Source organism: Urocampus carinirostris, chromosome 10, assembly GCF_059441175.1.
Source record: "Urocampus carinirostris isolate Australia breed hairy pipefish chromosome 10, RoL_Ucar_1.0, whole genome shotgun sequence".
NCBI classification, from domain to species: domain Eukaryota; kingdom Metazoa; phylum Chordata; class Actinopteri; order Syngnathiformes; family Syngnathidae; genus Urocampus; species Urocampus carinirostris.
Genome location: NC_142358.1, coordinates 38,557,383 through 38,582,429, shown reverse-complemented (window position 1 = coordinate 38,582,429; position 25,047 = coordinate 38,557,383). Strand labels below are relative to the sequence as shown.

The 25,047-nt window shown below is 39.8% G+C and overlaps 1 long non-coding RNA gene across 2 annotated transcripts in view; it reads right to left on the bottom strand.

Moving 5' to 3' along the window:
• LOC148358884 (uncharacterized) overlaps nt 1-23,135 on the bottom strand; it is a 47,805-nt gene extending 24,670 nt beyond the window's left edge. For both annotated transcript variants that reach the window (XR_015851584.1, XR_015851585.1), the window contains exons 1-2: nt 23,022-23,135; nt 19,654-19,813 (exon numbers count right to left, since the gene is read on the bottom strand). This is a non-coding gene — a long non-coding RNA (uncharacterized LOC148358884). The remainder of the gene's footprint in view (nt 1-19,653; nt 19,814-23,021) is intronic.
• Nucleotides 23,136-25,047: the final 1,912 nt, after the last annotated feature.

The following is a 25,047-nucleotide window of genomic DNA, read 5'->3' as shown; positions in this document are numbered from 1 at the left end:
GATGGATGGATGGATCTTTTCTGATTCATTTGCACTTATTTTCTTTCTTTTATTTTTTTCTCACTTTTTCTTTTTTCCCCACTTATTCAGTTTTTTTGTTTTACCTTCCATTTTTTTTTCTCTTTTTACCCTTTTCATTTTTTTTACCTTTTCCCTCTTTTTTCTTTAATTTTTTTTTCAGAATTTTCTGTTTTATCCTTTTTTTCCTGTTTTTCTTTTTCTTATTTTTTTTTCAAAAAGCTAGGCAAAAAAGTTAGAAGAAATACTGGAATACTGTGTTTTGGTCACTACATATTTTTTTTCTTGTTCTTTTTAGAACCCATTTACAGTTGCACAACACCGTGCAAATATAGTGGTCATTATTACACACCTTTACCTTTAATATTAAACAACCGGGCTGAGGTTCAGGCGAACTTTACAAAAGGAAAGACCGAAAAAAGGCGATTGAATCAAATACAAAGTTTACATTGTTAACCTTGTGTTCCAGAAGTGACTTTTTAGTGCTATTGCGGTTCTGTTGCAAAGTGAATTTGCCCCGTGGGTGCACTTTGCGGCCCCCCACGCGCACACACGCCACTTAGCTAGCAAATTAAAAGCAAAAGTAAATGAGCGGCCGCGAGAAGATTTACGCCTGCTGGCATTCCATCCAGCAGCATCGCCACAAGTGTAACTTATCACTGACAGCGCTTCATTTTGGAGGAAGTGAAGAAGCTAAATCGAGACTTCACAAAGATCATTGGACGTGCTAATGCCGCAGACCCTGTTGTGTGCACGCGCTGTTTTTATTACACGAATAATAAATTAAATTAAAACATATTTTATGTATATGTTAAATTAAATTACATCTTGTTTTAAAGGGACACTGTTTCATATTTGACCAGTAGATGTGGCAGTATTGTGGGTTTTCAGCTTGGGTTTAGGCCTTCAAAGGAGGGTTTTAAATTGATCTTGGGGTTTCTGGCTAGGGTTTGGAACTAGGGTTTAAGCCCCTAACTAGGGTTTTAAACGGTAACTAGGGTTTCTGGCTAGAGTTTGGAACTAGGGTTGGTTTCAAACCGTTCCTAGGGTTTCTGGCTAGAGTTTGGAACTAGGGTTTAAGCCCCTAACTAGGGTTTCAAACCGTTCCTAGGGTTTCTGGCTAGAGTTTGGAACTAGGGTTTAAGCCCCTAATTAGGGTTTTAAACCGTTCCTAGGGTTTCTGGCTAGAGTTTGGAACATGGGTTAAAGCCCTTGACTAGGGTTTTAAACCGTTCCTAGGGTTTCTGGCTAGAGTTTGGAACTAGGGTTTAAGCCCCTAAGTAGGGTTTTAAACCATTCCTAGGGTTTCTGGCGAGGGTTTGGAACTAGGGTTTAAGCCCCTAACTAGGGTTTAAACCATTCCTAGGGTTTCTGGCTAGAGTCTGGAACTAGGGTTTAAGCCCCTAACTAGGGTTTTAAACCATTCCTAGGGTTTCTGGCTAGAGTCTGGAAATAGGGTTTAAGCCCCTAACTAGGGTTTTAAACCTTTCCTAGAGTTTCTGGCTAGAGTCTGGAATTAGGGTTTGAGCCCCTAACTAGGGTTTTAAACCGTTCCTAGGGTTTCTGGCTAGAGTTTGAAACTAGGGTTTAAGCCCCTAACTAGGGTTTTAAACCGTTCCTAGGGTTTCTGGCTAGAGTTTGGAACTAGGGTTTAAGTCCCTAACTAGGGTTTTAAATCGTTCCTAGGGTTTCTGGCTAGATTTTGGAACCAGGTTTTAAGCCCCTAACTAGGGTTTTAAACCTTTCCTAGGGTTTCTCGCTCGGGTTTGGAACTAGGGTTTAAGCCCCTAACTAGGGTTTTAAACCGTTCCTAGGGTTTCTGGTTAGAGTTTGGAACTAGGGTTTAAGCCCCTAACTAGGGTTTTAAATCGTTCCTAGGGTTTTTGGCTAGAGTCTGGAACTAGGGTTTAAGCCCCTAACTAGGGTTTTAAACTGTTCCTAGGGTTTCTGGCTATAGTTTGGAACTAGGGTTTAAGCCCCTAACTAGGGTTTTAAACCGTTCTTAGGGTTTCTGGCTAGAGTTTGGAACTAGGGTTTAAGCCCCTAACTAGGGTTTTAAACCGTTCTTAGGGTTTCTGGCTAGAGTTTGGAACAAGGGTTTAAGTCCCTAACTAGGGTTTTAAACTGTTCCTGGGTTTCTGGCTAGAGTTTGGAACTAGGGTTTAAGCCCTTATCTAGGGTTTTAAATAATTTCTAAGGTTTCTGGCCAGGATTTGGAACTAGGGGTTCAACCTCAATCGAGGGTATCAAAGTGCTTTAAGGGTTTCCAGTTGGGGATTCAAACTCGGCTTTCTGCCTCAATCTTTGGTTTCAAAGTGTTTTTAGTGTTTTGAGCGAGGGTTCACAAGTAGGGTTTCAAGCGCTTCTAGGGTTTCAAGCTTAATTTTAAAAGCCGGTGCTTGGCCCCAAAATAAAGTTTAAAACCTTTTGTAGGGTTTCCAACTACGTTTTAAGCCCCAAAGAAGGGGTTTGAAGCCTCCCTAGAGTTTTCAGCTAGGGATTTGGGGTTTCAGCCCTAAACTGGCGTTTAAAGTGTCAATGTTCTCCTTTTATATAGTTCTTTTCAAGTCAATGAAGACCTCTCAAAACGCTTTACAACGTGCTTCACACTTTCCGCTTAACACACACTAACTAACCGATAGCAGGCAACTACCTGCTCATCTGGGGCATTAGGGATTCAGTGTCTTGCCTTAACTTTTCAACCCAACTATCTAGACATCATTTATTTCAGGGGTAAAACCTTTTATAAACCATAATTTTATAAATACATGAAACGTTCTTTCGACACTGTTAGATTTTCAACTGCATCGATTTTCTTAAATAGGCAATGCAGTTTTCATTAGTGTGACCTCAGAAACAGCCCGTTGAATCTGTGTTTAATGTGTTAAATATATTTTATTTTATTTTTTTTGAAATTCAAGATTATAATAACTTGTTTCCTACTGATACCAATAAGAGTCCTAAACTTGAGAGCATTGCAAATATTTATTGATGAAAATAATAATAATAATAACAATAATAATAACGAGTGATAGTACTAAGTTCAATCCATATTTTCTTTCACAATAAACAAAAATATAATTAAAAACAGATGATGATTTTTCTTTTTTGGGGGGATGCGAGATAAGTATTTTTTTCTTACCGATAAACGTAAAAATCCTGTCTCTGTAAAAGATACTGATATTAATAACCAATACCTTTTACAATTACTTGAAAAAAGAGCTGGCATTTGCCTGATTATATTGATTAGTCCTAATTGCAAGGTCTTACTTCTTACTTTTAATTCATATTTTTCTTTTCTGTGCAGTATCAGGGGAATTTGTTAATATGTAGATTGTCCATCTAAATTTTTCTTTTTACTACCTGTGATACTTTTAGTACATTGTATGAAAATTATTACACTTTTATATTTTCTTTTGGGTTGACTGGCTTTTTTTTTAACTTCTTCCTCCTTCTTTCATCATTTACATGAAAGTAAGTCAAATGAATTCATTCATAAATAGCTAGGTTTCCTGTGGGATCTGGTTTGGTTCCCAAGTACTCAAAAAAGGTTTTTAATCAATATGTAAACTCAAAGTTAGCATCGTGCTTCATTCGAGAAAGTTAATAGAATATTTTCTCAATTAAGTATGTGTTAAAAGTGCCCAACTATTTTCAAAAAGCCCTTATAATTTTTATCCGACCATAGATTCGATGACCAAACATGCCAGTATTAAGGGTCTGAGGTCACGCTTTTGTGTTATGAACCGGAACAGGATCAGGACCCAAACACGTGACGTTTCTCACACAAGCCTTTTATTTTACGGGAAATGGGGAGTCATGCGCGTTAGGCAGCAGTCTGGTGTGAAATGATAGAAAGCCAGAGGCCGACGAGATCGATACCAATTGCCCGAGAAGATATCGGACAGGTACGGTCGATACCGGACAGACAGGATTGAAATTATCGAAATTAAACAGGACAAACTAGACGGGAACGAAAACTTGAGAGAATAATAAACAGGACGAAAATAAATGGGAACGAAACTGGAAACAGATATTAAACAGGACAAAACGGGAGCAATACCGGAAAGGAAATACCAACAGGAAACAGGACCGAGTCAAAACCCACGTCTTGCGTGGCAGAGGTTTGTTGACAGACTGACAAAGGAATAGTGAGAGCAGTGAGCTTAAAAAGACTGTCAGTAGCTGCGACAGGAGAGCAAAAAACAAGGTCGGGATCGGAAACAAGTCAAAAGCCAGGAGAGGAGAGTGGACGTGGTCGAGATAAAAAACGGATTCATTATTTGGGGAGGGGAGAACAGACGTGGTTGAGATCAAAACAGGTCGGAATTCGGGACGGGAGAGCAGACGTGGTCGAGATCAAAACAGGTCGGAATTCGGGACGGGAGAACAGACGTGGTCAAGATCAAAACAGGTCGGAATTCGGGACGGGAGAGCAGACGTGGTCGAGATCAAAACAGGTCGTAGCTTGAGACAAACAGGAGCAAAAAAGCGGGACAGGCGAAAAAGGGCTTGCCATGTAAAAACAGAGGTTTGCCGACGAACCAACCAAAGGGGACTGACAGGACAGAGTTTAAATACTGACAGGGAGCCAATCTGTCAGCAGGCTGGCCAATTGGGCGCCATGACAACCGCGACAGGATCCAAGTCAAACACACAAGCAACTGTTTTCGGCCTTGACCGAAGCCTGGGGCAAGCGGCGCAGGTTCAGGGTTTATCTCGCCTGGAACGTCGGAGGTCAACTGGAAAGATCCTTGACTGGTAAGATCCTTGACTTACACGCATGGCAATGGGTTTGATCCTCAAACATAAAGTTAGGCTTTCGATTGGAATTCGAGCTATGGTTAGGTTGCAGTTGGAGCTAGGTGTCTAGGATAAGGACTTTTTGGTTCATTTTGGTATCGGGTTTTGTGACACACCTGTTCCTGCCTTTGAATTTTTACATTAATGCTATTCCTCCAGAGGCTAATTGGACGTTCAGTCAGATTCTGGTTCCAGATCAACCACACAGCTGTGTTCGACTTTGACCGAAGCCCAGGTTGAGCGACGCCATTTCAAACGGGGCTTATCTTGCTAGGCACGTCGTAGGTCCGTGAGTTGGGCTAGCTGGACGATACCTGTACGCTCACACAGCTGTGCACAAGAAGGTAAGCGTCGGGATCACATGAGAGATTCTCGGCAAAATGGATTCAAGCTGGGTGTCGGGATATTGCTTCCATGTGGCGTTAAGGACGGCCGAGCGAATTCTGCCGCGTGTACGAGCGAGTTTGAGCTACGAGTTGGAGACCGCTGAGGCTTTCCGTTGTCGAATCGATTTCATGCACTTGCGGATCACAATTACAAATACGTCCCGAGGGCCTTTTTAAACTCCAGGACGATAGACAGGGTCTGAGATCAAGTGCAAGGAACAGCAGGCAATGCATAAACAGTCCTTAATTATTACCTTTGAATGATGGATGTGCATTAACCTAAGTGTCTGTCCATAAATGTTATTTTATAATGATATTTTTTGGTATTTTGTAGTGTATATTTGGGACTGCTAACGATTATTTTAATAATCGATGAATCTGTCAATATTTTTTTTTCCGGATAAACACTACTTATAAGATACACATTTTTAATTTCCTCTTCTTTATTCAAATATTGCAGTTTTGGACGGATAGAAAAATAATGCACAAAAACGCAAAATTTCATACAATATCAAGCAAAAAAAATAATGTGAAAGGCCTAAAACAAGAAATAGGGAGGCATAGTGCTCATCTTGGGCTCAAAAGGTCACAGGTTCGAGTCCCGGCTCCTGGTTATGTGTCACGGTTGCCACGAATTGGCCCCGTTCGTGTGGCGCCAGCTGCGGCTCGTTGACAGTCCGGTTTCCTGCCTGCGTTTCCTGTCCAGCATCTATGTTTGTCCTGTTTATTATTATCTCCAGTTTTTGTTCCCGTCTAATTTGTTTTGTTTATTTCAATATCCCGTTTTGATATCAATCCCGTCTGTCCCGTCCTGTACCGTATTGACTGCATCTTTCTGTTGGGCAATTGGTATCGATCTCGTCGCCCTCTGGCTTCCTATCATTCCACGCCAGACAGCTGCCAAACGTGCATGACTCCCCATTTCCCGTAAAATAAAAGGCTGGTGTGAGAAACGTCACGCATTTAGGTCCTCCTCCTGTTCCGGTTCATGACAATATGTCGAAGTCTCCTTGGGCAAGAAACTGAATCCCTAATGCCCCCGATAAGCAGGTAATTGCCTTGCTTACCTGACGCTGCTATCGGTATCAGAGTCTGTTTAAATAGGTAAGTGTAAAGCACATTGTAAAGCACTTTAGGAGGTCTTCATTGACTTGAAAAGCGCTATATAAATGCGAGATTATTTACATTTATACACATTTATATGTATATTTATTTTTTATAAAGTAAAAAAAAGAGAGGCAACATCGGAGGAGAATGCAAGTACTTTTTATCCTTTAGCACACTTTTTAATTTGTTTTACTTGCATTGAAAGGAGAAGCCCTCCGATTACGTTATAATTGTATAGTGACGATAAAGGCCCCCACTTCATGCATAAATACGGTCTCAAGGTTTGTTCAAATTGTGTCATGAACCAGAAGAGAATCAGGACCCAATCGCATGACGTATCTCACACAAGCCTTCTATTTTACGGGAAATGGGGAGTCATGCATGTTCGGCAGCAGTCTGGCATGGAATGACAGGAAGCCAGAGGCCGACGAGATCGATACCAATTCCCCGAGCAGATATCGGATAGATGGGGTCAATACTGGACAGGACGGGACAGACAGGATTGATAATGAAACAGGATATCGAAATTAAACAGGACAAACTAGACGGGAACGAAAACTGGAGAGACTAATAAACAGGACAAAAATAAACGGGAACGATAACGGACAACAAATACCAACAGGAAAACAGGACCGAGTCAGAACCCACGTCTTGCGGGGCAGAGGTTCGTCGACGGACTGACAAAGAAAGAATGAGAGCACTGAGCTTAAATAGACGGAAAGCCAATCTGTCAATGAGCCGCAGCTGGCGCCACACGGGCGGGGCCACTTGGGCGCCATGGCAACCGTGACAAATTGTTGATAAATTATACTGTATATGCTAACTATTTAAGAAACATCTAGAGTTGTCTTTCTGTGGCAATCATGTCAATTGTTGCTAAATTTAAATTAAGTGCTGAAACCTAATGTCATATTGTTCAGTGAAAGAAAAAATTCAATTATTTTATTTATGTGGGCAGCACAGCGGTGCGGTGGTTAGCGCGTGTGCGGCACAGTTCTGAGGTCATGGGTTCAAATCCAGCTACCAACCTTCCTGTGCAGAGTTTGCATGTTCTCCCTGTGCTTGCGTGGGTTTTCTCCGGGCACTCCGGTTTCCTCCCACATTCCAAAAACATGCATATCAGGTTAATTGGCCGGTCCAAATTGTCCCTAGGTGTAAAAGAGCGAGCAAATTGTCTGTCCCTGTGGGCCCAGCGATTGGCTGGCAACCAGTTCAGGGTGTCCCCGGTCCACTGCCCGGAGATGGCTGGGATGGGCTCCAGCACCCCCGTGACCCTACTGAGGATAAGCGGTGCAGATAATGGATGGATGGATGTATTTTATCACAATCCATTAAACTGACAGTAGTTTTAAGTCTATGTGCTTTAAAAGTCCAGTGCACCTTATATACTGAACGGGTTCAACCCTTAAACTTGCCGGTAACAAATTCCGTGCTGTCAAACATTGTAAAAATGGTTTGTGCAGCCCTTTGAGACAATTTTTATGATTGTGAAGGCTATACAAATATACACCACCTGGGTGCGTAAAACAGAATATGTATGTATGTAGCTAGGTAGCATCCTGGCACCCCCTCCTCAACATTTATGGAGCGTTACACTAAAGATGAAAAAAAAAAAAAAAACATTGAGCAATGCTGTTTACCTTTTTTAAATTCACGCTGCTTCCTCTCGGGGGACTATGGGTAATCACTTTTCTTTATCATGACTCACTACAGTAGCGCCGTAACCTGCACGGGTTACCGGTGGGTTGAGAATTGCTGTTGCTATGGTTACCGCACTCTCCATCACTACGCCGGCAAAGTTTTCTTACGCAAACAAGGTCACGTCTAAGTACACTAGAGAACTCTTCTTATTAACGTCAACGCGCACTTCTTGTAGCGTCTTCAATTGTGCGTCACTCTGCTCTTTGTGCATTACGAATGTTTTAAAGGGCCTTGTGTAATTTCCCCCCCTGTGAATTCTTGTTTGCCTTTATTTCTTATGAGAATTTAATTTCAGACTGTTCTGATTTATGTAGAAGGACAATAGAGAGAATTTAGTGAATAACCCACTTGTTTACCCAATAAATAGATAATATATTCACAGTTTTTTCAAACGATAGGTAACTAGAACCCAAATTGTGTTTCAAAAATTGAAATCGGGGATCACCAACAAGTGGCTGTTGAGGCCCCCTTGTGGCTCCCTGGCGCATTTAAAAAGAAAATTGCTGATGGAAAATGATATGGTTTCTGTGGTAGGACAAATATGGTACAAAATTTCTTAGCGTTTTTCAATATAGTAAATATATATATATATATATATATATATATATATACATCCATCCATTCATTCATTGTTTACTCCGCTTATCCTCAATAGGGTCGCGGGGGTGCTAGAGCCTATCCCAGCTAACCCTGGGCAGTGGGCAGGGGACACTGGTTGCCAGCCAGTTGTAGAGTACACAGAGACAGAAAACTTACTCGCTCATTCAGACTTGGGGAAAATGTGGACCGCTCAATTAACCTGACATGCATGTTTTTTGGAATGTGGGAGGAAACCGGAGTGCTCAGAGGAAACCCACGCAAGCACGGGGAGAACATGCAAACTCAGGAAGTTTGCATGTTGGTAGCTGGGTTTGAACCTATAACCTCTATGCTGTGGACGCACTAACTACTCTCTTTCTTTCTCTTTCTATCTAGTTGTCCGTCCGTCTGCCACGGGGGAGAACATGCAAACTCCACACGGGAAGTTTCGATTTCATGACTGTACCACACACGCGCTAACCACTGCGACATATGTTTACATATATTTCCTTTAAATGCTTACCTGAAGCTTTTATTGTTTGTGGCTCCAAGGGTATGTTTGTTTGTTTTTCAGTCCAATATGGCTTTTTCAAAATTGTGGGTTGTCAACCCCTGTCCTAAATACTTTCTGAATTCTTATAGGTTCAAAAAGATTTGCCTAGTAATAATTTGGTTGGAAGAGGTTTTTTTTCTTTTTTTCTATTCAAGTGCTAGAGAAAAATAGTTTAATTGGACTTGAAGACAGTGTGAATTAGCATAGCTTGATAAAAACGTAATTCTGAACTACATATTGCATATTACTAACGCTTCGTAACTTCATATGTAGGCAGAGCACTAAAAAAAAAAATCAACCACTCATTACAAGAGGAAACATGAAATTATTTGTCCAAAAAACAGCGATAGAATACAATAACATAATACATGACCAAGTCCTCAAAGGACATATTTACAACTAACTGTAATAAATGACCAGTTATTCATATTTTTTATCCATGCCATAAACAAATTGCGAATTAGCATGCTAAAATGCCTACGAGGGATGTTTAAACAAATAATCATTGTGTCATAATAGTAGTCAGGTTGACATGTAGCTTTGAAGTATATAAAAAGACTTATCTAAAGTTGTATGGTAAATGCATATGTAGTGTCCTGAGTGTTAAAAAAAGGAAAAGGCTAAAAGCTAACGAATAAAGTATGCATGCATTTAAAAATACCGAATTTATTTGTGCAATACGTGCACTTGTGTATAACCGTACTCCTAATTTTAGATTAAAAATCAATATAAAATTCAGTTTTACTTTTTCTCAGCTGAAAGTAAGCATTAGAAGTCACTGGTGGTATAGTGGTTAATACCCTGCGACTTGGTTTCAATTACTGTTGCATCCAATACATTGTACTTGTGGTCAGCCATATTTTTCGGCAGATCAATCATTGTGTAAAACCTTGCAAACAAAACTTGAAGTTCTTTTTAGGAAAAAAGAAAAAAATGTGCGTTATATATGAGCTAGTAACCAAGGGTAGTTTAAAAAATGGATTGCAAATTTTGTTTCTGTCATAATTACCGATGTGATTAACCTGTGCCCACTCCTTTGGCGCCAACTGCCTCGGATTCTGATTGGCTCCCGATCAGTACTTGTACCCACTCCAGTCTGTCCACTTTTGTCAGTCCGTCTGCGAACCTCAGTTAACACTAGGCAAGCATTTTTCAACCCCGACTCCGGCCTCGTCCCGTTTTTTGCTCCTGTCTGTCCCCCTGGCTTCGTCCCTCTTTTGATCCTGACCACGTCTACTCTCCCGTCCCGGCTTTCGACCCCTTTTTGTCCCTGACCACGTCTACTCTCCTTTCCTGGTTTACAACTCACTTCCAACCCCAACCACGTTTTGCTCTCCTGTCCCAGCTACTGACCCGTTTTTCCGTTCCCGACACCGCCATCGCTCGCCATGGAAGATCCCCTTGCACGTTTAGAGCAACCTGCTTCCGCCGTCCAGCAATCATCGTATCGTGGGCGCAACCCTTTCTCTTTCTTCTAATAAAACTTTTGAGAAACACAACGCAGGTGGGTCCTGTCTCCGTTCTGGTCTTGACAGTTTCTTATTCTAACATATAACGTTTGGTTATATTTACAGTTAACTCTGTTTCACTGACCACTAACACAAATTATTTAATAATATGCTAGCTAAACATTACAAATTAAGTTTTCTTTTAGCCCAATGCACTGTAAACTATCCTCTCGTTCAAGTTTAAAGTTCAATTCCAAGTTTGACGAAGCACCGGAGTAAAAAGTTCAGCTGTGACATAAGTCATAAAATGTCCTCGTTGGACGTTTACCAAACGTCACCCATCGATTCTACGATCATCTGTACTGAAGCCGCAAATTTGAACCTCATGGCGCTAAGAGGAAGAAACATCCCCGATTGCCAAAGTGATTGAGGTGTCACATCAGACTGATAAATGTCTGACCTAAATAATGATCTCTCTTACTAGTTCTAATTAATCTACATTTTTGTCTGGGTGGAGTTACACTGTTAGCATAGTGACATTTCATTTCTAATATCACTGATTGTTACTAAGAGTATAAAGAAATATAACAGTGTTTCCCTGACCCGCCAGGGTTTGATTGGTCCCGTCTCATAAACTTGTCCATTAATTCATTATCTTCCGCTTATCCGGGTTCTGGTCACAGGGGCAGCAACCTCAGCAGGGAAGCCCAGACCTCCCTATCCCCCACAGCCACTTCATCCAGCTCATGCGGCGGGATCCCGAGATGTTCCCAGGCCAGCCCAGAGACGTAGTCTCTCTAGTGTGTCCTGGGTCGTCCCCGGGGCCTCCCGCAGTTGGGACATTCCCGAAACACCTCCCGATTGAGGCATCCAGGAGGCATCCTTATCAGATGCCCGAGCCACCTCAACTGACTCCTCTCAACACGGAGGAGCAGTGGCTCTACACAGAGTCCCTCCTGGTTAATTGAGCTACTCGCCTTATCTCTCAGGTAGAGCCCAGCCACCCTGCGGAGGAAAATTATGAGATAGTGTTCTTTCAGTAACGACCCACAATTCGTGACCATAGGTGAGTGTAGAAACGTAGATCAACCGGGAAATCAAGGCTTTGCTTTTTTGTCTTAGCCCTCTTCACCACGACAGACCGGTACAGGGTCCGCATGACAGCAGACACTCATAAACTTATTTTATTAAAAATGATAATAACATTTATATATGTACATATCTATAAATGCAATTTAATTAAAATAACGTTATACTTTCTCTTTATATAAAAGATCGCAAACACAATGGTGAGTATTTCTGCTAAGTATCTCTGACAAAAGATGCAAATATGACATTGGATTGTTGCTGTTTTTGTCCCGCCCCGCCTACACTGTGATTAGATGGCTGGGTGAAATGTGCTTTTGACAATAGGATGTCGGGTTAACCATTTTTCAACTCTCTGTGACCAGGAAAAAAAAGGTTCCATGCAGAGAACTGTCCCAGCGCCTTGTTGCACTGCTGTTTTAAATGCAGTGTAAAAACTGCTTTCGGGGACGAGGGCACAAACTTTAGCTCATAAGTTATGAAATGAAATGATCTGCATTTATATAGCGCTTTTCAAGTCAATGACTTTACATTGTGCTTCACATTTCCCAATAGCGGCCGTGCAGCCATGTAAGGCGCTAACCTGCTTATTGGGGGTAATAGGGGTTCAGTGTCTTACCCAAGGACACTTCGACATGTAACACGGAGGAGCCGGGATTCGAACTGCGATCTCTTTATCCCAAGATGAGCGCTCTACCTCCTGAGCCACTGCCGCCCCTAACATTGCACTTTACAATAACCTCGTGGAAACCACCAAAGAAGAACCAGGCTCCTGTCATAGCAACAATCTCAAAACAATGGTACTGATATGTAATACTGTAATTGACTAAATATGAGTATTAGATTTCATTCAATTTAAAACTCATATCGGTAATTTGGTCGGTTTACCTGCCGATACGAAAGTTTAGACGACGAGCTGATTTAGTTTGCATAAAACTCCTGTCTCATTTACCATCTTTTATGTGTGTGATTTGTTCTCTGTGTCATTGCCTTTCTTAAATAGTTTAAAAAGACACACATTCATTATTGATCTATCTTCTTGATTCTGTTCTGAAAATGCACCAGATCGATGTGTTTGAATTTAAAATGTACATTTTCTTTTGGGGAGCATGCCTCCCGACCCCCCTATACGGTCTTTATTTGAACGGAAGGTTCTCCACTGGTTTTATCTCGTTTAGATAAATGAGCCGAGCGCCGGCCAAAGTGGCAAAGCCTGTCCACTGTATACACACCTTCTAGTGAGTGTATATAATCTACAGAAACACTCTCAACTGTGTTGACACTACAGGTGATTTGTGCGACTATCGGCTACCGTATAAACTTTTAATTCTCTCCGCAGTTGTTGATGTGTTGAAGCGCTTGATTTACGGCTATTCTCCTTTTTAATTGCCGCATCAGTGTGTAAATAACAGTTAACAACTCGCTTTAGGAAATCATTTAAATACTAAAACCGATCCAAAAACAATGATACTGTTTTTTCACCTAACAGTTTAATACAATGAAGTTAAATTTTGTTATCTTCTTGACTGTTAGACACAAACAAATCCATATAAGCATTCAAACAGCTTAGTTTGACTTTTAAAGTGAGGTGTATTGTTTGAAAGTTAAATATTTTCTCGATTAGGTAAGCGTTAACAATACCCACCAAGTTCAAAGAGCCCTTTATTTTCCACCGCGCCTATCTGTTTTTTTTTCCACTTTTAGCAGAGCTGTTTGTGGCGGAACACAATGAATGAGGGCTGGAGGTTGTGCTTAAAAGTTCTATATGCTCGTGCCTACCACTTTTTTATTTCTTTTTGTCAGTGTCGCATGAAAATGATGAAAGTAAGAAAAGGCGTGCTTCTAGTGAAATCCAAATGCCCACCGAACCCCAAGAAAGATGGAAAAAAGAAGAGTTTATTTGAGCGTGTCTAGGAAAAGCACTCGCTTCATGGACAAGTAAGGCTGCAATAATGACTTTAAGACAGAAGAGGGAAGCATAGAGTAACAAAGTTAAAAATCCCGTACAGCTCCTTTAATGTTCAGCCATTGTTTGCTAAACTCTAGTGTCATGCAGCCATCTTGCACGACAGTTCGCATGCAATTAGCAATACAAGCTGAAATATCATAACAGAACTGTTTCTGAAGTGTCACTTTTAACACACAAGCATCAGAATGGGGCTGGTAAATGAAATCCTCTGCTAGCCAGATGTTTTAGTTTGTTTTGTTTTGTATCACGCAAGCTAATATGCATTGGAGTCATTTTAGATGGAAATTATAATTTCCTTCACTGAAATGAAAGAATTTATGTTTCTTTTCTTAAAAATAGCAGAATAAGATGTTATTAAGGGATAATTAAATATAAACAATTTTAAAAAGGGGGGAATACCATTAAAAAATTGTTAATACAGACTGTAGTGTTATCGATACGACACCAAGTTAAACCATCAAAGGACCGTGACCACAGAGGCTTTATTTCCTTATCGGGATTGTCAAAACAGCAACAATACAATACAGTGCATTGAGTGCATGTTGCAAAATGAACGTGAAATAAAAGTGCATAAACTTTACATCTCTCCGAACTAATATGGAATATAGTTGCTTTAACATCGACCCTTTTAATAATTTACGGCATTTCCCTGATAATCTTTCAACGATATGTATTGAACAGGCAAACCGGAAGAAGTATTATTTTGCTATATTTTTTAACTAATAGCCCAATTAAACACAAAAATAGTCTTATAATACACTACTTAAAGGGATATTATATATATATAATTCTATTCTATATTCTACTTAATGAACTTGGATCTGTATTGTTGATCTCTAAAAGAACTGAGTAAAATATTTATTAAAGAAATAAAATAAATAAAATAAAATAAAAACACACTCCCTTCCTGGGTTCATAGGCTACTGTGCCTAAATAAATCTTGCAAGTGGGAAACACACTGAGACTTTTAAAACACACAATACAGAATGTGCCTGCACCACATAATGCACGCAGTTCCAAGCATTGGACACTAGGGGACAGGCTCTCCCTTTGACAAGCTGAGCTCGTCAACTGCATGGCCCAATGACACGTTAACACCCTCTGAGTGTGTAAATTACACTCCATCGTGTTGATTTGCTGAGACACGCTATTAACTATCGTACTTCATGCACGAACGTCCACAACCGTGTGTGTATTTGTAACAACTAAATGCTTACAGAGTGAGTGCAGGATGTGTGTGCACGCCTAAGATTGCACATGGACTTAAGTGTAATCTATGAATGAATTTGGATAATTACTGTGTGCGGGCAAAGAACTAAAAGGCAAGATACTATCCGGAGATATAATTAAAAAAGTAAATGGGTACCTTTTACAAGCAGGCTACAGTCAGATTGGAAACTGAATATTTACAATACAGAGACCCCTCGCTACTTGGCGCTTTGATTATTGCTGGTTCACTCTTCCAGACTTTATTAGATTTAGATTTAGTCTGTGCTGTCATTAATTTTATTATATCGTCCATTTTAGAGCGCGTCCTCGGAGCGTTTTGGGTGGGTGTGACTGTGTATGGGGCCATGATAGGCTGATGGATTGTCTGATAGGCTCGTGTGTGCCGTCAATCAAACAGCCGGGTGGACAAGCTCAGTCTACGTGTCCGAATCAAAACAACTCGGCGTACTGCTTCAGTTAGCTTTTACATTGAATAGAAATTCATCAATTAAATCGAACTCCGAAACAAATCAGAAGAACGCAAAGTAGTACTGATCACCAACAGCGACGTTGGGAGAAAAAGCAATAGCGAGATTGCAGTTTTGGCCTACTGGTACTGCTATGCTAACAACTCTCCTAAGCCATTTTGCCAACGCCAGGTCCATTAGCCATAAAACGGATGACCTAGTGCTATAATTTTTGGAAAATCGCTACCTTTGGGGCAGTCATATTTGATAAACCCGGGAGATAAGACAATAAGGCGCAGCTAGCCGGTCGCGCTCTAAATTGCTTTCTTACACTGAAAGATTGCCCTCCTATTGTTTTTACCATTGTATAATGACAATATAACAATTCATTTAACTCCAATCATTTGTTGTGTGTTACTATTCTTTAAACTATAATTGTTATTTTGTACAGTATTTTTTTTAAAGTCTCAGGTAATTTATATCAAAAAGATTTTTAAAATAATCAAAATGCTACCCTCAGGCCACTAGAGGGCAGTTAAGGATATACTCTCAGCTATAGTAGGCCCAGCCTAGTAGTTTTATATGCAGTCCAATCTTATTGTCCATGCACTGCTCAAATTTTTATTTTGTATTTCTTTTCATTCATTTCAAACAGTATGAAAATTATGGCAAATATTATGTATTTTTTTACTACTACTTAGCTTAGTGTGATGAGTTGGTTCAGGTATCAAACTGCATCCACTGGAATAAGCCAGTTAAAGCATTCAATGCCAAACATGTAAATATTTTTTTCCGATTATCTGTGAATAAATTATGTTGTGTGTTTTATTGTATTAGGTTGTTATGTATTATTACATTATGCTTAGAAAAGATTCCTTGTCATCCATGATTATGATATGTAGGGTAGGCTACTTAAGTAGGTTAAAAAATTAAGCATAATAATGAAAAAGTACATTAAGCTAAAAAATATACGTTGACTGATCGGGTCTGCTTGAGAACAGAAAGTCCGTATTCGGCCCCAGAGCTTGACAGAGTTTAGCATCCGTGATCGTTATATAGTGGAGACATATGTAGCAAAATTTGGGAGGCCAATAAATCGTTTTAACAAATAATCGATTGATCAATTAAATTAAGGAGCTAAGTTTATTCTTTGAAAACTTGTCTCACCACATGGTTTTAGATCATTCTATCAAGAAAACAGATGAAAAGTGAATTATTTTTACCATGTTTGATAGTTCCACATACCATAATCAAGACACACACTCTTGGATTTATGGAATTTTCTTTACTAATAATCTACACAAGAAACTTGACGAGAACACAAAACAAGGATGAAAAAATAAAATAAAGAAAGATAGAAGTTGGGATCTTGCTTGGCACCAATTGGATAGAAAAAAAACGTTGACCTGTTTTTGAAGATTAAAGCAACTAGGCACGATTGTAAATTAATAAAATTCTTACTAAAGTCACACCAATTTATACCTGACACCATGAGATTAACTTTGGTCTTGGTTGATGACATAATGGTGGGCGTGCGGTTCTGATGTCCTCAGTGGTAGAGGGGCAGGCCTGTTCTGGACCAAGATAACTGCATGGCATTGAAGATGTGGTCTTTTGCTGGATCCAACCAACTTGGCCGCGGGCTCAGTCAGACAAATTAATTAAAACAAGAGATTCACATTCTCCTGCTGCAGGTCTTCCGTTTTGCACGTGCATGTTCACTGGTGTGATCGCAACTAGCTCACTTAGTTCCCAGGGTCAAGTTCCTCATTGCACTTGCGGTGTGTTTTTGAAAATGACACACATGCATACCCCCCAGAAGCACGAGTGTTTTTACAGGCAAGATTGAGCTCTCCTCACCAGCTCAGCCTCCCGCAGGCGACTTAAACACGCTGGCACCAGGCTAGCACATTCCTACCACGCTTTTCGTGGCCCTCTGGCTTTCTTTTTCGGGAACATCTTACCACCAATGGAGAGAGTGTGTATGTGAGAGTGTGTGAAATTGTGTTAGCGTGTGCCCTGACCTGCACATGAACCTTAACCCCAGTGTGCCGGAGGTGTTTCGAGAGCGCTGCCACACCAGGCAGAAGTGAAACCCTCGTCTTGCTTATAGCACTGCAACGATGAGTTGCTGTTGTTGACATAATTTGATAATAAAAGTAGTAGACAATGGAATTCATTGTCGACTATAGTCGCCGTACACATTTTTCAAACAGAGGGAAACATCACTACATGAATATAATATCTGCTGAGAGTCACACATGTGCAACAGCCTATAGTCTGAACTTTTGAGCGATGACCTAAAAAATAGGAAATGGCGGCGTCAACACCAAAACTTATTAAGTTTTGAAGCATTTTAGTCTGGACACAAACAATAAAAAGACTCCATGCAAAGTTTGCAAAGCGTATGATGGCGGTAGATCGGAGATGCACAAGCATTTAAAAAGCACATCAGACAGTTGAACAAAATGGATTCTGACTCGTTTTGTAAGATTCTATAAACGTTCAAGCAAATACAGTTTTGATGACATGCATTTGACATTTTACATATATTTTGCCAAAAAGAGATCTTGAGAGTTAAGACATACTATGCCTGAAAAGCATATTTGAAATTAAATGCATGCAGTCCAAACAACAAGCGTCAGTTGTTAAAACTGTTTGATTTTAAACTGTTGAGAATTTCAAAGTACTTTTGGTGCACTCTACACACTTTGGTACCTACAATAATGTTTACTTGATCTTAATTTATTATTAGTTTTTCTTTCTCTAAAAAAATGGACAGAAGTTTATGAATTTGTTTCTCTAACGCAGTGATTTTTAACCACTGTGCCGCGACACACTAGTGTGCCATGAGAAATTATCCAATTTCACATTTTAAAATTTAAAATTTTATAAAACATTTATGAATCATTTTCTGCAAATGATATGTCATTGTCAAGTGTCTGTGCTGTAAAAACTGGCGGTATTATGAATTAGATTGTAATTAAACATACTGTTCAGTGTAATTTTATAATACTTTTGGTTAGTGGTGTGGCGCAAAAAATTTCCAATGTAAAAATCATGCCCTGGCTCAAAAAAGGTTGAAAAACACTGCTCTAACGACCAAGCTCAGTGCCTACTTTTTCTGGACTATAAGTCGCAGTTTTTTCACAGTTTGGCCAGTGGTACAACTTATACTCCACTTAGACTTATATGTGAATTTACAGATTATTATATCCATCAATTTTATATACCACAGGGTCACATGGGAGCTGGAGCCCATCCCAGCCAACTTCTGGCAGTGGGCAGAGGACACCCTGAACTGGTTGCCAGCCAGACGCAGGGCACACAGACCACTCCCTCGCTCATTCACACCTAGGGACAATTTGGATCGGCCAATTGACATGACATGCGGGATTTTGGAATGTGGAAACCGGAGTTCCCGAAGGAAACCCACGCAGCCACCATGTCGCCCATTATTATATAATTAAGTTCAAAATTTGTATTACCGGCATATCAGTTCATATGTTATCTTTAAAATACACCGCAAGAGGCCACTCTGGGCCTGTGTTGATAATTTGAACAGAGATATAGAAACAAAGAGGAAGCGGCCTTTCGTCTTCCTTCCTAGTTGGGGTAATTGTTTACCGTTAAAAGGGACACAGAGCACAAAGATTTCATTGGATGTAGTGATTTGGAGTGAAGATGATATGCTAGAATTATCTGAATAATTCATTATGTTCGTAAATTAAATTCACAGGCACATGTCAATCATGGAACCTTTGTATGCCGTACACTCATACAGCCTGTTTAGTGTTTTTATACAAATTGCCTTTCAAGATGACACGTGTTTTTAGTGTTGGATTTTTTCAAATAAATTTCCCCCCCAAAATCAGACTCCCTTGTTTTTTCCTTTCTAATTATGAAATTTTTGGCTGGTGCCGCTTATACTCCAGAGCGAATTATAGTCTGGAAAGTACAGTAATTGGTTTGAGTGCATTTTTTATTAAATTTTAGTACGTAGCCAGAGAATGTTCAATAAAAGGTGTATAATTTATTGTGCTTAATTATCATTTTCCACATAATTAAATCAGCTTCAAGCTAAATTTACGATTTGTTTTACAATTCTTCGCTTATTGGACTAATAGTTTCAATAACCAGTTATTAGTTGACTATTAAAATAGTCGTTAATTGCAGCACTAGCCCTGACCTGCACATGAACCTTAACCCCAGTGTGCCTGCGGTATTTCGAGAGCGCTGCCACACCAGGCAGAAGTGAAACCTGCGGGTTGCTTACCGACTGACTGTCGTCGTGTATGTGCACACATGCACGTGTGTGTGTTCCTACCCACAGACGTTTCTCGACTGCCTCCCCTGACGCCGTTTTTCTTGTTTTCTCCTCTCAGTGCGGTCAAAAACACTTTAGCAGTCCCACGAGGACGGAAGTGTCCCGTTTTCGTAATTGTGGGCTTTAAAGTTCGGCATCTCAACCCTTCGACGATTCCTCTCTGTAATAAAGAGAGTACAAGTTGTCTTTTAGTTGGGTGACAAAATTGTGGCAGTGGTGAAGACAACTCGTTTTCACACAGGCTGATTGTGAAACTTTGATAGTGGCTTTGTAACACTCTTGTCGATGGTCTTGACACATTTTTCGAAAATCTCCGTTATCTGATATCACAATGTTGTTTCTAGGTCAGTGCAACTGTAAATAAGTATTTGAAAAAGTTTTAGATTACCAGTCCCCATCAACATTTAAAATGGGCGAAGAACTTATTGTTAACAAAACCAAACACATTTATAAAATCATGTCAGATAATTGGTAAAATGTCACATTCTAATGTTTTATTTGATACAATGATTGCAGTGAAATACCAACATTCCAAGAATAAAAATAATACACAGAAATACTGCACTTATACGATCCCCTGTAAAAAAACACCCAATGTAAATATCTTCTGCCTCTACATGCCCCCACTTTCTTGTGTAAATATTGCATAAATTATCTTTTTTTTTGTCTTTTTTTTTTAATTGTTTTTTTATCCTTACAGTTGAATGTGAAACTGGGGTGCCACATCCAATTTCGTTGTCACAATATGTTCCACCCATTTTGTAACAATGATAATAAAGGTATATTTTATTCTATTCACAATGAGACTCTGATCACGAGTTAAACAAGTTAATGATAAAATTAATTCAAGGTTTTCTTCACACAGGATGAAGAATATATACTTGTAATCATGGATGGGTAGGGTTACTTTAACTTGATTACTTTCAATTACTTTTGGATTACTCCAATACCAAATATGCTAATAAAAGACAAAAGAAACTAAATATGAATAAAATGACTACATTTTGTGCAGGCTTGGGGAGTAACGGAATACATGGAACGGCAAAAATGATGTTGGCAAGCTGTTTGGATTTATTTTCATTTTGTTTCTGTCGCATTTTATGTTACTTTTGACGGAGCTCAAAGAGATCAAAGCCAGGAGAGAAAGCTTACCACGTGTTGTGAGTCATCATTTTATTCATATTTAGTTAATTTTGTCTTTGATTAGCATATTTGGTATTTTATTAGCATATTTGGCATTGGAGTAATCCAAAAGTAATTGAAAGTAATCAAGTTAAAGTAACCCTACCCAACCCTGCCCACAATAGATGTCCATAATTGATATGCAATCCTTATACTAAAACACATTTCATAGTGTCGGGTTAAGTCACATTTATTTGTATTGCCCTTAATCACTAGATGTCTCGAAGGACTGCACAGGTTACAATGACAACATCCCCTGATCTTAAACCAACATGCCGGCAAAGAAAAACCTCAAGCACGAGGAAAATAAAAAACCTCGGGAAGGGGCCTCAAAAGTGGTAATCCCCCTTCTAGGATGGCCAGGGTGCAATAGATTTAGCATTGGCTAACAGTACACAAAACATGGTGAACATCACTAAAAGAAAACAATAGGTAACAATAGTCCAGATGTTGGTCTGCTGACCGGTCTCAAATCGTCCTTCTCCCTCGTATTACCACCAGCCCTGTTTAGGAGTAGCAGGCACATGTCCCCTTGGGACATGCCAGATAGGACAATGCCATACAAAATAATGCCAGCTGCCATTAAGTCAAGTTAAGTCAAGTCCATTAATCACAAAGGAAAAAAAAAAGCAATGTTGGCGTCAATATCAAGCAGACTTGTTGTTACCTACGGCAACAATTTCAAGCATTTACAAGCACTTCACCCAGAAATCAAGAGCTTTTCAACCCTTACACAACATGCTATTGTAGAAAAATTGTTTCAGGGATGTGATTTGACCAAAGTGAAATTATCTGAAAATTAGCGGGGGGGGGGGGTGATTGCTAGCTGGGGGGGGGGGGGGGGGAGACCAGGTAGGACCAGGGCAGTAAAAAGTACAATAAGTATAGGCCCTACAGTAAAGTGTTGGTGTAATGTACACATGAAAATCTATTATTGTAATTGTTAAATATTTATGGCCATTTTTATTACGTTATAATATTTTCGAAAAAAATGGGAAAACTGTCAAATAAATTTGAAAAGTTTACCACCTACCTCAAAATTCACGACTCTATCAGCAACTGGTACAGGTTGTTGGGGTGGATCACGTCTCTTTATTACCGCTTCCGATTGTGATGTCAATAAGGGATGGAGGCCGTAAAGTTTTGGAGTTTTCGTTTGGGCACCGAAACTTCCAGCGATGGAATAATTTGTCGTTCTTGACTGGAGTTCTTTCACGTGTTTTTTGCTCTTTGCGTGACTTTCAAGAGCTTTGAAACCTCTCCCACCATAGTCGATGGTATCATGACACCAAATGCAAAGTGCTTTCCCGGCACGATCGATCTTACGAATAAAGTCATTGAACAAATTCGTCACAGTCTTCTTTCCAACATTCGTAGATAATTCCTTCTCCAACCAGTCCCATCGAAACTTGTTTTTTACAATCTTATCAATTTCTTTAGCTCGCGGAGCATCTTTGCGTTCGATCACGGACATCTTTCTTTAAACACCCGGCAAAAACGTGTGAGAAATGAACAATGGCACACTCCTATAACAAGCGCGTTTATTGGTCAACACGAGACTTCAACCAATCGCAAGTACGTTTCATTTCAGTTACGGAAACACTCAAATGGCATGCTGTCGAGACGAAATCGTTTTTTTTTACCAATTAAAACACCGGAAATTTTAAAATTTTATTTTTGGAGATAAAAAAAGCGGAATTCCGCGAATTAGCGGAAAAATCACATCCCTGTTGTTTACAATTTTATACTTTTGTTTTTTAAGCTCTAATGAGTAATGTTGCAATTGATTCACAAAATAATTTGTGATACATAACTAGGAACACAATTGCTGTCAAACAATTATCGCTAAGCTAGCATAACGTGCTAATAGCGTATGCACTAAATGCTAGCTAGAGGCTATGATAGGTAAACATTTCAAATGACCATCTGATTCAATTAACACAAATAACATTGTCAAAAAAACATGTCGTCACTTTTGCTTGATGAAAAAATATGTTGTAAAAACGAATGTGACATTAATTAAAACGAAGTCTGTACCTTTAACAGGATTCGCTTCGTTAGCATGCTAAAGCTTTAATTGCGTCGTTAGCTAACATGCTAACCAAGAGCTAAATGCAAACAAAAACATAAGTTTACACATTCCTTGTACAATATTAAAAATAACAATATCACAAATTCATATTTACCTTCGTTTAACGCAGAAATAGTGTATGTTGTGCTTTATTTAAGACACAATGCCGCTGTCAAATTTCGCTTGACGTTGCCGATACTCCAAACAGGAAGTAGGTAGAACGCCAACTTTTGTTTCTTTTCACAATAAAATAATTACATTTTTAAATTGTATTCGTACTGCGGGTGCACGGAATCACACATTTAACGTACAATTAAAAATATGTTTTTTTTGTGTGTGTCAAAGAACTTGTGTTAATTTAGTTAGATCGAAATGTTACATTCCCAGATGTGACACAATGTTTTCATCGCCATTTAAACGCGTTGCCAAGAACGTGATCACTTCCGTTAACACGCAAATAAACTTCATTTTCTCCCTGCAACATTTGCTCTGAGAAACTATTAAAAATGTGTCAGAAAGACAAACGCAGCAGGGGGGGGCTCAAAGCACACTCGTTGCCATCCAAGCCGCTGATGACATTTCCAGCAGATCTCCTCTCCGCTTTCCGCCGGCCTGCCAACGCGCAACGTTAGTTTTTTCATTCCTTGGCGGTGATTGCTACCGTGGGGGATGCAACCTGAGTCAAACCCTGCAAAGAAGGCAATATTTGTTGAATTTTGTTTTATTTTCAGGTTATGGGGGGTTACTGGAAACTATTGTGTGCGTGGCAGTGCCAAGGGAGTACGCAAGGATGGAGAAATGAAAGTGGGCGGGCACTTGGCATCAGGGTTGGGTAGGGTTACTTTAACTGGATTACTTTCAATGACTTTTGGATTACTCCAATACCAAATATGCTAATAAAAGACAAAATAAACTAAATATGAAGAAAATGATGACTCACAACACGTGGTAAGGTTTCTCTCCTGGCTTTGATCTCTTTGATCTCCGGCAAAATTAACATCAAATGCGACAGAAACAAAATTAAAATAAATCCAAACAGCTTGCCAACATCATTTTTGCCGTTCCATGTATTCCGTTACTCCCCAAGCCTGCACAAAATTTTCTAATTTTATTCATATTTAGTTTCTTTTGTCTCACCTCTTGTGTAGGGCAGCACGGCGGGGCAGTGGTTAGCGCGTGTGCGGCACAGTTCTAAGGTCTTGGGTTCAAATCCAGCTACCGGACTTCCTGTGCGGAGTTTGTATGTTCTCCCCGTGATTGCGTGGGTTTCCTCAGGGCATTCCAGTTTCCTCCCACATTCCAAAGACATGCATTTCAGGTGGATTGGCCGGTCCAAATTGTCCCTAGGTGTGAATAAGCGAGCGAGTAGTCTGTCCCTGTGTGCCCTGTGATTGGCTGACAACCAGTTCAGGGTGTCCCCTGCCCACTGCCCGATGATTGCTGGGATGGGCTCCAGCACCCCCGCGACCCTACTGAGGATAAGCGGTGCAGCTAATGAGAGTTTCTTTTGTCTTTTATTAGCATATTTGGTATTGGAGTAGTCCAAAAGTCATTGAAAGTAATCAAGTTAAAGTAACCCTACCCAACCCTGCTTGGCATGCTTTATTTAGAAAATGCATGATAAAACTTTAAAGAAAATCCAGTTTTGACTTCAGGGGACTGCAACTCTGCAAGGAAGCTTTTTTTTTTTTTCTGCTGGTGCCAAAATCCAGACCCTCAGAGCAGGAAGTCATTCATACTGAAAAGTGCTCCCTTGCAGCTGCCCACAGTCACTGTGACACACCAGCAGAAAATCTGGAATGTACATTTTTTTTTTGTGAGCTCAAAGGAAGTTTTTTTTTCTCCACTATGTTATAAAACATTAACGAGCTCAACATTAACAACACAGCTTAATTTGTTTTCTTCAATGCCGAAAGATGCTTTCAAAGTTGTGAGTAATAGGAAAGAACTTATGGTTTTGTTGAATATTTTTGCAAAAATGACATAGTAATTTTACCCTATATCATAAAAAAAATCCCTGGAAAACAGGGCTAGCTTTTTGAGTTTACATTTTTCGGGTTTAAAATTTGGCCAGAATATAAACAACGTCTATCGTCCGATCCAAATTCAAAACCCACCTTTTTAGACTTGTATACGTCAAG